Genomic DNA, 15,629 nt, shown 5'->3' on the forward strand with positions numbered 1-15,629 from the left:
TATGGTGCATTAATATGTGGTACCTTAAGAATTATTTGTTTGTTAAGATTTTATTTCCTATGTTGGTACTTTTTGGGCTTCATTTGCACATTCACTGTTTAACAATGCATACATGCAACTCTGACAGCCACAGATGTTCAAACAGTAATTTTGATGGATTGACTATTGTCGTGGGTCGCAACACTAATGCCAGTAAACAAAAGTCTCAAAGAATCCTTGTTCTGTCTACGCTCTGATGCACTGTTGCAACACTGAATATTATATTGTAGCTCAGTGATTATACAAGTACTAAGCTTTTCTGTTATTGGTTGAATTGTAACATTTTATATATTTGTTGAATTAACAATGAGGATTTGGGAAATGAATATTTGATACTGTATTAACAAGTGAAATATGTAAGAATTCTTTTAAATATGCCATTGTATGTAACATATATGTTTGTTTTAAAATGGTTCTTTTTAAAATCATAACAAGAAAAAGCTTTCTTAAAGATGAGCATTAGAAATGTTGTTTATGAAGATAAATAGCCAAATACAGTTTGGAATTAGCCCTGATGGAAAAGATCAGTATCCTCACTCATTCATCCTCAAGCATAACTATTTAACAAGCCCTCAGGTTATATGTTGTGATCTGCTCAACCTGGATTCATTGTAGTTTTACTATTGTGTTTCAGCTCTTCACTGTCATATTCAAAACTGGAAAACATGAACTCATCATGAAACCCATTTAGTGGTGCAACTCAAGGCACAGAGTGCTTTCAAGGCAAGCACACTAATATTACTGCTGGCAGATGTTTAAAATGTCTGGTGGAAACAGATAAAATTTCTGTTATAGGCTCAGATCAGCCTAGGCTAAAAGAGACCATCGGTTTGCAATGACTGTTGTTAAACTCCAGTGTAATGCAAAGCATTAAAAAAAACTGCCTCTACTGTTTAATAGAAAAGATTATGAATTTTGAATTATGAATTTTTAGTAAAGAAGCTTTGAAGTACTTGCCACCAGATGACTGCAGTTTGCAGCTTGAACTTGTTGCACAATTTAAACAATTTGTTAATCAAATTGTTTGATGCATCTTTTTTTTTTTTATCATCATAACCCTAAGCAACCTTTGGTAAATGAACTGAATGGGATTTAATTGTTTAGAAAATTACCATAGCACCCCTACTGATGCCAGCATCCAATAGTTATCCAAGCTTTCATGCTACATTGCTCCAGATCCACTCTTTAATTGTTTTAAGATCCAAGTATGGTTCAGTGTGCCCTTAAACTGAGGGTTGGTACTTGGACACGGCCGCTATGGCTTGAAATGAGACGGGATTTAAAGATTCCTACTCAAATTTCAGTTTCCTACATTTCCTACGCAAATGTATCCGAGGGGAGATCCAGGTAACCAAAACATAGACTTCACTGCACTGTCCTTTGTCTGTTTTAAATCTTTACAGGGAAAGATATATATTACAGGTGTGCATTCCTTACAGATCATTCTCAAAGTAATCAGGAGACTCTTAGGCTACTTTACAGATGCAGCTGTTTCCATGGAAGAGGGTTTGTGTGAGTTGTCTGTACATGTTATAATTACATTCTGGATTTGAAAAAAAAAAAATCCAAAGTTAACAAAAAACTAGCAGAGTAGTACTACTTACTGTAACTCTGTTTCTCTTTTTTTAATCTTTGGAACAGGTAGCACTTAAAAAAAACCTGCTTTAGGATTTCAGTGTGGGGCTTTGTCCGTCTGTAGCTGTTAATGGTATAGATTTTTTTTGTTGCTTGAGGGAACTTAGTAATAGCCACTAATGAATCTGGTAAAGCTCTTTCATGTTTCACGTCATAGGCTATTGAATGCACTCAAAGGCATATGTCTGAGGAGAAAAGACATGAAAGATGCCTTCCTTAAGCCTAGCCAGTGGTTTAACACATTCCTAATGGAATCTTTTAAAAGAGCCAGCCACATTAAGTCTGAAGTAATTAGACATTCCTCAAAGAGAGGTGGCTGGAATAAAAAAAATGTATTCGTCATAGTAACCCATAAAAAACCCCTTTTTTTTTTTTTTTGAGACATGGTCTGTGTGACATCTTTATGGTCTAGTACCTCTTTTACTTTTGTATACTTGTTAAACTCTTGTTCTAATGCAGCACTTTACATTGTGCCGTTAAGTAGATGTCAGGACTGTTCATTCCTTCCCATTACTTAGGCTATTGTTTGTGTTATAACAAAAATGAAAACATTGTTATTAATGTGACGGTGTCAATCAAACTAATAGTGCTTTTATCATGTTATTACTTAACCATAGTACAACTCTTCTAAATTTCTAGATATTGATGAATCATTTCTCACAGTTAATGAGAAAGAAATGTGCCAAACTATTTGCGTTGTTTGTCTGTGTTTGTTTGTTTTTACCCATAATTGGTGACATATGCATTTAATACAGCATCCATTTCAAAACTGAAAAAAAAAATTAAATGAATGTAATAAATTTAACCACGTGTAATTGTTGACCTTGTATAACTTTTTATAGGATTGTCATAAAAAATGAATATGATTCATATTGTTTTGCCATTGGCACTTTAGCCATAAACATGTCCTCCTGTTATTGTCTGAAAGCCTCTCCACTCCTAGAGAATGTGATTAATGATGAGAGCACTTGTCTCTCGAGCAGCAGGAGGAATGTATTGCATTATTTATCATCATTTCTTTCTGCGTAAACTTTGTTAGCCTGTTCTGATAGAAGAGCAAAATCATATAACCATTTAAAATGCTGAAGAGAAATTAATTGAGGTGAGGTCATGTGGAGGTGAAGTTCACATTGGAAGATTCATTTCAGCAGATCACTCCAAACTATTGGTGGTGGTTGTGTGAGAGGATCAGAGAAAACTATACAACACTGCCTAAAGGAACCATTTGGAGGTTAAACAAAAAAAAAGGAAATCCTGTTTGAAATATGAACATTTAATCGATTCACGATCATCTGCAAAGGCTTGAATTCACCAGACCTTTGACATACTGACGTATGTGAAATAGTAATTTGCCTGAACGAATGACAGCTAAGCATGCTTGTGTTTTTGTTTCATGATCACCTTTAATAGTATCATGAGATGTTTATAGGAACTTCTCTGCCTTGCTGCAAACAAACTTGCAAGCCCCTTACATCATACAGTCAACCATCTGAAACCTACAAAAGAACCTCGTACAAGTCTTTCTGTTAGCACACCACTGGGGCACTTTACAAGCTCTTATTAATGGCTCGCATCTTGGCCCTGTTATTCAGCTGCTCTGTATGTGGAATGTGAGGGAACAAGTGTTCCTCCTACTTCTCACCCCATAATCTAACCTTGACCTTAGAAACAGAATCAGAATAAATAGGTCCCATGGTTACATTCTTATAATACAAATGATGTTATACTTTGGAACAGTATATTGTTAAAAAAAAAACCTTTTTTTTTTCTTTTACTTTTTCTTGAAGTATACTGTGATCTTTGTTAGTCAGAATTGTTTGCTTGAAGATCACATTTTAATAAGCTGTTCTCCAAGCATGGATTGTAGTTTGCCTGAGCTGAATTGTGCTAGTGGTAGAAAATTATGTAATCAAACCATCTATCAAAACAAACAGTACAACACACAGATTCGAAGGAGAAAATTCACAAGGGCAGGTATACAGCAGTGAAAAAGGATATGAAAATCTTTGCAAGTTAAGTGACTCTACGCCAGGTAAGCCATTTTGATAAAATCATTTTTGAAAGAATAGCAAGTAGAGAAAAATCCTTCAGTCTTTCATTTTCTTTCTTTAAAACACTGACAATCTTTGAGAAAACAGAGGCAACGAGTGGGGATGACAGATGTTTCTTGAATATGCAGTATGTGGGTGTTCAGATCATGTTCAATGGGCTGGTACATAAGGATATTGGGAACTTCATTGTACATGTTGTAGGATTTCTTGGTTTTATCTCATGAAATCATACAATTGTACTTTAATTATGATATATTATCGAAGATCTAAGGATATCTGTGTATAACAGTCTTACAACGCAAGACTATCATATTAATCTGATGTAAAAAGGCTCAGATCCGGGCAATTTATCTGATATGTACATCACTGACTTCTGACGGTATTCCCATAATTTCTATAGCATACCACAGCAAAGTTTCTGCCATGCATCTTATGATGCTGTGTATTTTAAAACTTTTCACAACATATTCCATTAAATTTCAGTGATATCCTGAATCTCTAACCTCTGAAAATGGATGCTCCTAGGACATACTGGCTCCCATGGCATGTCTCTGAAGTCTTTTGATCTTTTTTCTAAATTTATTTTCATCACAGACATTTGTCCATCAGTCCAGTCATGGTAATCTCAACCCCAACCATTTCTCACACGGTTCACATCATTAAAATATTCCATTTCTCCCCACAGAAGACAACTCTCTTAACAGCCCTTGAACTGTTGGAATGGGTAGCATCCAAAGAACCCTGCATTTTGTAAAGGTAATGTAATATAGATGGAAATGAGATTAGACCTCGTTATTAGATCCCACTTTTGCAGTTCGACTGAGCCAGTGGGCTCTCGCACCGATATTTTATGATTTTTCTGGAGAAGCAGGTGCATAATTTATTGTTTAAATTTGATCTCTGTTACAGGTAAATACAGTCTTGGGAAAATATTTCTGAAACTGAATGTGATTTCGATTGCTCTCATCCATTTCGAAATTGGGCCTTTCATTAAACTGCTGTCAGTCATTTTAAAGGACATTTTCCTCTCAGTCAAGTGTGGAAAGCTTAAGAGACACAACCTAAAAAGAAATGAAAACAAAACTTGAAACATTTCAAATCCAATTATCATAGATAGAATTTAATGAGACTTCAGTATCATTGTCAGCAATTTAATATCAATCCAAATTATGATGATGGCCTTGCTCAGACCCCTCTCAGGGGTATTGCAACCATTGTGTAACATTTGCACATGGAGAATTCATTTATCAGTTGAAAAACAACAACAAAAGAAATATAAATCTGAACCTGCTGAAACATTTCAGTGGAGTTCCATTCTAGCACAAACATCTCTTTGTATTAGTCTCATTATGAAAAGGCTTTGATTTTTAGGGCTTTGATCCTGAGGCCAGTTGTACATTACAGACTAGTGTTGGGACCAATTGGAACAGCTGAGCTCTCTCAGACCTGGCCCTGTGCCAGCAAAGTTAGGCTTCACCAGACAGCCAATCACCTGTGCTAAGTGGCACCTGTGTTGTGCAGGGAGTCTGGGAGCTGGAAGTAAGACTGGAGGAACTGTTATTAAAATCCTGTCAGAGGGAATTTACTGCAGGAAGACAACAGCTCACAGTTTGACACATAAATGGCGTGTGCAGTGCTTCCCTCCAACAACTGCTCTGCCAGAGGAATAACGGCAGGTCATCTGATGTTACCAGTGTAAAAGTGAGGTACTGGACTACTCAGCTTTAAAAATCACCTCTGGATGTATCGCAACTGCCCCTGCTACTTCAGATACTGTAGTACTCTTTCGAGGGTAGAAATATTTGTTGTGTTACACATTTTTGGAAGGGAACCTTACAAAATTTACTAAACTAAACCAAACTAAATATGCTTCCATTATGTCATCTAGCAAATATTTATCAAAAGAGTTTATGTTTTTGTCTGCTGAGCTATTTTCTAGACAACGCCTTTTACCAAGTCTATGTAATTTTTGGAAATAGTTTCAAGTTCCCACCCAAGTATCCAAACAGTTTGGTTGGATGCTCTTACTTTCCTTGTATTATTTTGTTATTTTGAAACCCACTTCATTTCTAGTAACCCACATGGTCTTGCCTGAATACAGCTGTGTGGTTTGCAGAAGCCTATAAGTCTAATGATATAGATCAAGCTTAAGCATAGCAGCAAGGTAGCCACGCCGTCCCTCTGTAAACGCTGTACTCTTGTTAAATCTTTCCATCCCATTCCATAATTATGAGACTCATTACACTGTGCGCTCAGTGGAAGAGTTTGAAAGACATGAACAGAACGATCTCACAACTTTGTTTTTCATGCTTGTTTTAAAGGAGATTTCTCAGATTCTCATTTACTAGCAGAATAAAAGAGCCTTTGCTAATGCCGTCTCACTCTTCTCAGTGTCTAATTGAGAGGCGTTCTAATTGATATGCACTCGGCAGGATTCTGTTTTAGCACCGAGCAATTTCGAGCCTTAGCGTGAGTACAGGCTGGTGACGGCACTATGCAGCATGCAGCTCACAGACCCCCTGAAGTTTGCACCCAGGGTGAGGAAAGGGAACATTGTTGTGCATGACCAATCTTATTTGCCATATTTCTCAAAATGAAGGGGAAATTGAGCTACCAAATGTATGATAGTTATGCAATAACACATCTGCAGTGCAGCATGAGTCTGAAATACTGTAAACATTCAAAAGCATTACAGAACTCTAGAGTCCTCTCTCCACAAAAAAAAACAACAAAAAACAGACTTTTTATATGCTTCACAACTTTCTCCTCTTTATTTTTGGGGGCCAAGAGAATTGAGTTCTATTCTTTCGCATGCTGCGCCAACTGATTTGTGCCACTGATGGAATATAATGATGTAGTTTGAGGAATGGCACCATGCCCCTTCACCTTGCTCTGCCCAAGTCTCTCATTAAAGACGTGACTCTGTTCATCCCTAAAGGACACTCCTGGCCCTGGGGAGAAGGAAAAGGGAAAAAGAGATAGAAACAGACTGTCTTGAAAAAAGGGGCTAAGTCTGACTCCTTCACATAAAGCATGCACTTTTTTTTTTTTTACTGAGGTGTCTGACTACATTACTAAGTCTACAGTGAGGTCACACTCCCATTGCTATCCTGCTCTGCTCCACTCTCAGCTCCATTAGCTATCATCCATCCCCTGAACTCAGAATACCTTTCCAGGCAAGGAGAATCGGCAGAACACAGTTCGTCAAGGACTACATAGGATTCACACCTGAAGATGACAGAACATTTTGTCAGAATTATCATCCAATCTTCTCTCAGGTCTTGAGTTCCTATCTCTACCTCTGCAGCTAAAGTCTGCAGTGATTTGTATTCATACTGGATGGGAAGGCATTTTGAAGAGCAGCAGAAACACAAGGTGTCTCAGCAGTGGAATTATATTACATTTATCATAGCTTTATGCAGTCTACATCAAAATACAACAGCTATGTTGATTTCATGAGAGAAATGAAGAACTATCCTCACTCAGATAAAGACATGTTGTTAGATACTCAGATTCAGTTTCAGAGATACTGGCGTCGTTGCTGAAAAGGTCTTGTTTTGAATGACAGCTTCCAGCCCCCATATTCCTGTTTTGTGTGTCCCCTTAGTTTGCTTGATATTTAGCAGATGGTCATTAATTATTCATCTGAGCTGCAATATGTACTGAGTACCAGCAGGTGGCTGTGGGGTGGGGGTGTATATCTGGACAGAAGCCTTATGCAGCATAGGTGGGCGTGAACAAAAGACACCCATATGTGTAGATGTAGGATCAGTTGAAGCATTTTTCTAATAGTTTGAGATCAGCACTGAGAGGGTCAGTATTTTCTGGAATGTTCTTTTCTGAGTTGTCATGCTGTAGCATTGCTTACCACGTCACATTATGGTATGACTATGCTCATGTTTTTAGCCAAACTGATGTTCACAATACTTTCCTTTATTTCTGTCAAGTGTGTTCATTTAACCCTGGAGTTGCCTATGGGCCACCTTCAGAGCTTTTTTTTGTTTGGGGGTGGGGGGATGGGGTGGGAGGGGGTCTGCTCTGCCTTGCTATGTAGTTGTACAGTGGGTGGTCAGTGGGTGGTGGCTGTTGATGTAGACCTGTGTGGTCACATTCATAACTCAAACTATAGATATTTAAACATTCCATGATTCCTTATTGTGATGGTTGGCTCACAGTTGGTGGACAGCCTTCCAAAGACTGCAAATGGAGCAGATAAAAATGCAATGCAAATAAATTCATTCTTCCAGCTTTCACTGTTAATTATGCAGAGTATTATTAAGACATTTTTTCTGTTTGTTTTTAGGCTCCGATCAGCAACAAATATGCATTACATTTTTTCTGTAGTCAGTTTAATTGGGTGTGGACAGTTTGAAGTGAGACAATGAAAAATAATATGCGGGGAAATAGAGATGTAGCTGACATGGAAAGAGCAACATTGGGTGAATTCAGAAATGTAGAACTACAGACGTGTAGACAGAGTTTTCATCATTAAAGCCCCTTCTGAGTCACAGAGGCAGCCCAAGCTCTGGATGAAGCCCAAACAGTAATCAATCACACTGCTGACCAGCCAAGACCCTCAGACAAAGAGACCGCATTCCCTCCCAGGCACAGCAATCTCCCCAAAACTCAGTAAGTGGGTATTGAGGGGACTGTTGGTATTGTATGCACTACTGTGATTTTCTCCATATAGCGTCACATGAGCTGATGTGTCCCCATGAGGTTAAGACATTTGCTATTTTACAACTTATTGACATTTTTAAGTTTTTTTTTTAATTTATGTAATTTATTTTTTTTATTTTTCTCTCATTTTTTTCTCATTATGCCTGTTTTTACAGAACTTGGATCATGTATGCACATTCCATGATAAAAAAAAAAAAGATAATAATAATAATAATGTGTACAGAGTATCCCTGAGGTTAATATAAATGCAAGCAACTTTTCTGAATGTGCTTGAATGGAGAGGGCATATGAGGGGTGGGTTGAGGGGGTGTCTCTAGAGAAAACAGCAAAGGTCAATTACATTACCCATTAAAAGTACCTCTCCTGGGACTACCCAGCTGCAGCAGTCTAGACAACAAAGAGGCCATGTTTTAGGCACATTATGAAGGAGCAGCCCTGCAGCTAAAGCAGAGCTGGAATTTTTACTTATTCCACCTTAGACTGAGCTATCAGTGAATTCTCCTTTCCAAAAGCCTCTGACCACACGGAACCAGCCAGAGGAAACCGGGCTTGTCTTCTGTTTCAAGAGAACAAAAGCCCCTTTACAACAAAATATTGTTTTAAACCAGGAGTTTGGGCTGAAAAGACTTGTAGGTTCTCATTCTTCACACACAATGTACGGTGTGCCAGAAATATTTTGACATGAACTACCAGTGCCAAGTCTCAAAGCCAAGAGGGAGAGAAAAATTGTTACCAGCAATGAACATAAAAAAAACCCCAAACTGTGTGCTTGAGATCTTAAATAGTTAACATACACTGGTAGAAAATTCAAAACTCTGTTATGACTTAGCAAAAAAAAAAAAAAAGAAAAAAAAGAAGTATTCTTTCTTCATGTCCAAGAGCTCACACACACGCAAACATTTCAATAACAGTGCTTCTCAGAGGGCATCCCCTGGGGTAAAGTTAATGCAAAATCTGTTATTTGAACCATGCCCCAGACATGATATGCAGGCTTCAGTCCTCTGTGGCCTTTTGTGACGTGACTATATCAATGAAAATAATGCATGCAATTCTTGCACTGGGACAGTAAATAATAAACATTTTTGTGAGCCTAGAACAACATAGCCTTTTAGGTGTGTAACCAGTTGAGAAGCTCCTCAAGTAACCTTCTGTCACAGTCTTTGGACTCAGCATCCTGCTGAAATCAGCACCACTTATTGGCCATATTCATGCCAGTGCAGCAGGACTTAGTTACTTTCTTTTAAATTGGCACTGAGTGCTAATGTTTTCACAAATATCCATCATTTTACTAAGAAATGTCCTTGAAGAATTATGACAATTCATTTTGCCATTGTGTATTTGTGTATTTGTGTTCGAGCTTTTCGGAAGTAGCTTATGGTTTGGCAAAATGAAGAAACGTACATCCACATTTAACTGATTTTGGAATACAAAGGGAAGACAAATACATCCAGATGCTGCTCTGAGTGATTGTACTGTGCTGGATCGCAGGTTCAACAGGGGCCACTCTCAGCCTCCCCGTCTGTCTCATACCATCTCAGATCGTGCAGGAATTCTTGGCACGACAAAACAGAAATCTGAAACTTCAGCTAAATGAATTGAAGGTATGTCAAAAATTATAAATATGTTTGAAAGGGTGTACAATATTAAGTTTATTCCTCACTGTTATTATGAAAATAAATATATATGGCAACCATCTGCAGCATAAGCTCATGTATAAGCTTGGATCAAGGCCAGAAATCTTATAATATTTATTTTTAAAAGGACAAGGGATTTATGAAGTTCTGTGAGATTTTCAGGTTTGTCCTTTAGTGCTCATTCTGACCAAGTCCCTATAGTACATTCACATTCATATTCAATATGGATGTTTGGAACATCTGAAAAGAGAAAATGTTCCATTTGGAAATATTCTTTTATGTCTCTTACATGCTCAGAGAATGCTGCACACCAGCTAAACCACAGAAGAACAACAGTCTGTAGTTTCTTTAAAGTGACTCACCTAAAGCAGCTTCTAAGTCATACAAATAAATCTAATCAAACTGAAATCTGATGGTACAGGAACACAGAAAACAGAATGAAGCTGGACAGAGATTGTATCACACTAAGATTTCAGGGTTAAGTTCAGAATCATGTTGATGTTTTATGTCAATGTCAATGCCTGATGTTGATGTTTATATTGCTGTACCATGGACTAGATTGTCATTTATACTTGTGTAATGGTTGCTGTCACAAATGGTCATAAGTTTGCATTGTCATGACTCTGAATATTCCTTTCACCCGGTAGCCCCGTATTAGTTTTGTGACTTCTGATGTCCATGTCCAGTACCTAGGGAGGTCTTGCATGTACACATGAGATACTTGGATCATATAAGAAACTAACACTTGTGTAACTTTGGGAACATCTCCAGATTCACTTATCCGAGGGTGCGGCTGCTGGGTGAATCTGGATATAGATATATAAATATTTCCTCCTCATCCTAAATTGTAAAACACACACACATGCATGTTCTCACAGAGCGCAGGAAAATTCCCAACAACAGTTGACATTTTCATCAAAGCATTTTATTCCATTAACAGACAAAATATAAACCAAATGTTCAAACCATTCACTTGCTTTCCTGGGCTAGCTTTGGGGTATTTTAATTGTTTCATGGGTTCATACCTAATTATACCTCAATTTAACAATTTTTTCTTTGATCTAATTCTTGTAGAACATGGGTGCATTCACTTCCTGCAATTCCTGCTATTATGATTTTCTATACATGGCCTGAATACCAAACTTGGACTACTCCACTCCAGGCTAAGCCCTTTCATATCAGTTGTAAGGAATGATAGAGAAATATAAAATGCCTCCCTACCAAAGATATATGGACCTGTGTTTCAGTGCTGCTGCATGTCATCACACAGGTTAGTCCATATCTCTTCTCATAAATTTCCATGACTGATCACATCTTATGACAAATCATATTTATGACCGTGTCACTTGGGCGTACTGGCTTCCAGTATTGGTAAAGCACATCCCAACTGTACTGTATCAATGTTTACATCAGTATCCACTTTGATGATTCATTCATATATGTAAATGGATCCAGTAGAGTTAAAGGCTTCTTGATAAACAGGAAAATGAATGCAACATGAATAATGCAGTGAACCTGTGCCACGCACATTATTTGGACAGACGGCTCACATCATGCTCCAGCTCTGTTTCATGTGGAGTTTTGATGTTCTCCAGTCCAGACACGACATAGCAAAACCATGCAAATGGTTCCTATCATTAGCCTCCCACTTATGCAGCTGACCCACCTGGGAAATTATCCCAGAGTGGTGTTAATGTGCTCTAGTGACATCATTGCAGATGTTGGAGATGCTTTTCCTCCCATGCTATCAACTGTAAACTAACCAAGAGCCACAGTTACATGCGTGAAGTACATGTCTACATTTTAAGTTGCCAAAGTTGTCCTTTAGCAAAGGTTGCACCACACAGCCATTGCTTGGGAGATGCTGTGCTTATACTGGTGTGTTAAAGGATCTGTGTGAGCAAACAAATTGTGTTGTGCCATGGAAATCATGAGAGAAAAAATAACACTTGGACTAATCAGTGACTAATCAGTTTTCAGAGCAGTGGGTGGCTAAATCTAACCTGAATACCACCATGCGATTGCTTCTTTCTCGCTGTTTCAGTTGCTTAGTGAATACAATTAATGATTTTTGTAAATACAGATTGTGTGAAGTAAGTATAGCGTACATTACCATAGCAAACAATGGAGCTGTTCATCTTTGAACTGCAAGATGGAAGTCTCTTTGACAAAATAGGGCTCATTTGAAGTTCCTTGAAGTTTCTTGGAGCTCGTCCCATTGTTTATTTATGGAGAAAAGGGAAATTAGGACTTTTAAGAGTTCTGTAGCCACAACAGCCACAGGCCAAACAATGTTTGGTAAAAGCTGTTTGTCCCTGGGGAATTGCTTAAAGCTATCATTCTACCAGTAACCTCACCATCAGAGAGAAGAAAAGAGAGAACAGAGGAGAATATAAAGACAATAATAAAGTCCTCTGTTGCATAACAAAGGCCTCTGTTGTCCATATTCTGTGGAATCTTTGCTTGGTAAAAAATCTTTCCTATTTGCTATCAGAAGAGCAATATGACAAGCCACTATGAAAACAAGAAACAGGTTTTCATCTATTTTTCTTTAAAAGGTGGTTCAGAGCTTTTTAGAATGGAGTGTACTTCAGATGTCATATCTGCTTGGCAATCTCATTCATATCAAGGCACTGCTTAACATGCTTACTAAAGAGAGAGTGGAAATGGACAAGCTTGTAAAAACCATGAGATGGTGATGTTAAAGTGCCATTCTAATGTATTGCTGTAAAGTGCCTCTAAGGCAAAGTCAATGAGGTGCATAATACTTTGCTGATGTAGGCTAGTCCTGGTTTCTGCCTAGTGTCTCACAGCAGTGGATAAAAATATGTGTGAAACATTTATTTGTAAGATTTGTCTATGCATTTTATACTTAATATTTAATTTTAATATGACAGTTTTTAGCATGGACAGCAGTGTTATGTGGTCCGTATTCATTTCAGTTAGCATTTTTGTACAACAAAAGCCAACTTCTGCCCCATTGGCACCAGTGGCCAGGGGTCCAAAGGAGGTCAATTGTTTAAGTTCTCCAAGACTTATGTGTTGACTGGGCTTTCTTTGCCTTTACTGATGGTCACTGAGGGTCAGGTGCCTGTGTATAGTTGAAGGAAGCACTGCATAAATGGACAATGCCATCAAGGTTAATGGTGTTGCTGGGTAGAAATCTAAGCAGAAATGAATGTGAAATGTTGAGGGGTTGATCCAAGAGAGTTTGTGGAGATTTGGACATTTCAAATGTGTGAGAGAACAGCAACATTATTGGGATCCAAGAATTTCTTCCAGAATTTAAAAAAAAAAATTCACCACTACACATACTATATGGCAATGTTGCTCTCAGTCAGCTAGATGAGTAAATGAAATTGTGAAAGTTGTACATTTCCAATTAATTTTGCGTTTACCCTGTTGCCAGAGATATGTTTTACACATTATCTCAAATCACCAAAGGTATGACACTACAGCTAAGTTCAATGGTGAGAGAAAAAATTATTGCATCATATTTCAGTGTGAAGCAGCATTAAAAGGCATCGGTCAAATTGCTGTGCTGAATTAAAAGTAGTATGTGCTTCATATTTGAGTAAGGTTTACTCTAACGTAGTGTCCAAGGAAGAACATTTGGAGGGTGAGCATTTGTTTCATGTGGTTTTCTGCTGATGCAGTCTTGATGTCCAAACACTTTAGTCATGCGATGATAGCAAGGATATACCATGTGAAATACAAAGCACAAACAACAAGCATAAATACACACAGGGCTTCATGGTGGCTCAGTAATTAGCACTGTTGCCTTACATCAAGAAGGCCCAGATTTGAATCCTGGCCATTCCAGTTTCTTTCTGTGTGGGTTTCCCCCAGGTGCTCCAGTTTCCTCCCATCACAGGAAGGTAGAATTAGTACTCCTGTCAGTGACCTTGACCAAGGCACTGGCAAAAAGTGTGTGCTTATGCTTTTTGTTTGTGCTTTGTAATTCACAAGGTATATCCTGGCTATGATTGCATGACTGAAGTGGAGTTGGTCCCCAGGCTCCTAGCTGCTCCTAGCTCAGTGTATCTCACTGCTCTAGTGTGTGTATGCTCACTGGTGTTAGGATGGGTTAAATGCAGAGGCTGCATTTCACTGCGCGGTGTGTGTGTGACAAATAAAGTACGTCTTCTTCTTCTTCTTCTTCTTCACAAACAAACTTTCTTTTTTCACAGTGAGGCCTAATATCCAGCACCTGACCACTATTTACGTTCCTCTTTGATTTCTCTCTGTGAAAACTCCCTGCTGTGCTTAAAGAAGCTAAGCATTCATCATTTTCAGTTTCTGCACATTTTCATCTCTCATTAACAGTACATAATAGTACACCCTTTGTGCTGAGTACACAGAACTCTGGCTGCTAAATGGACACACTGAGACATGGGTGTGTGATATAAAGAGAAGGTCAGACATTCTCTTTCAAACACCACAGTATGAGACCCATCTGAAGCAGTGGCATTGAGTTATGGATGGATGCTGCGTGCTTCATCACACCGTCCAGTTGGTGTAACACATAGGAAGCCAATTAGAGGAGCAGCATAATTTGGAAGCGTGGTCTGTTTCTCGTCCACCTTTATTTAAAATAAAGAGTCATACTGTGAGCCTGCAGGTAGGAATGAATATTTCATGAAATCAGGAACTGATGTTGAGAGTCCAGACAGTAATGCTGAACAACTGATTCCCCAAAAATACAAAGAAAACAAAAATCAGTCAACATTAGTTAATATAGAACCAGAAATGAACAGACAAGGCATTTTTCAGCATTCTTAAGCCTCATAATCCTCCAGTGCTCTCATAATCTTTGTGAGCATCATCCTCCTCATCTGATTTATTGATAACCTCTACCAACAGTAATGAAGGAACTCTCATACATTTCTTCAACAGTTCAGACCTGCTTTTGATATGCTTGTTCTGACATCAACCTGTTTAAATGTTATCGCAGTAAATGTACAGTGAAGAAAGGAGCTATTGAAACTCTTAGAGTCAGCTGCTTTGATGAGGGACTCTAGCACAAGGGTAATTAGTGGGGAATAACCTGGCTGTCATCTAAGCTCTCCAAGGAAGCAGAGCTGAAATTTTCTTCTCAGACTCTGATTCTATCAACTAATCTTAATGCTACTGCTTTATGTCTTGGAGGATTCAGCCTTTAATTACTTATGATCTAATAAGGGCATTTTCACAGTTAATGATCTGCAGGGAAAACACATACCCTAGTTATTAATGTAATTATGGGGTTCATTCATCAAGCATTCTTCATTATATAGTTTACTGAACTATAGGAGACAGTGTAGCTGATAAAGAGTTTTGGAAGGAATGAAAGATTGATTTTAAATACTCATAAATATATATTTAAATATAATTATTCAATTATGTAATTTATTCTTTAACTTTTTGATGTATGTACACATACATACATACATACATATACATACACACACACACACACACACACACACATATATATATATATGTATGTATGTATGTATATGTATGTGTGTGTGTGTGTGTGTATGTGTATATATATATATATATATATATATATATATATATATATATAAATTGCATTGTCAAAGATCAA

This window comes from Chanos chanos, chromosome 6 (assembly GCF_902362185.1).
Source record: "Chanos chanos chromosome 6, fChaCha1.1, whole genome shotgun sequence".
Taxonomy (NCBI): Eukaryota; Metazoa; Chordata; class Actinopteri; order Gonorynchiformes; family Chanidae; genus Chanos; species Chanos chanos.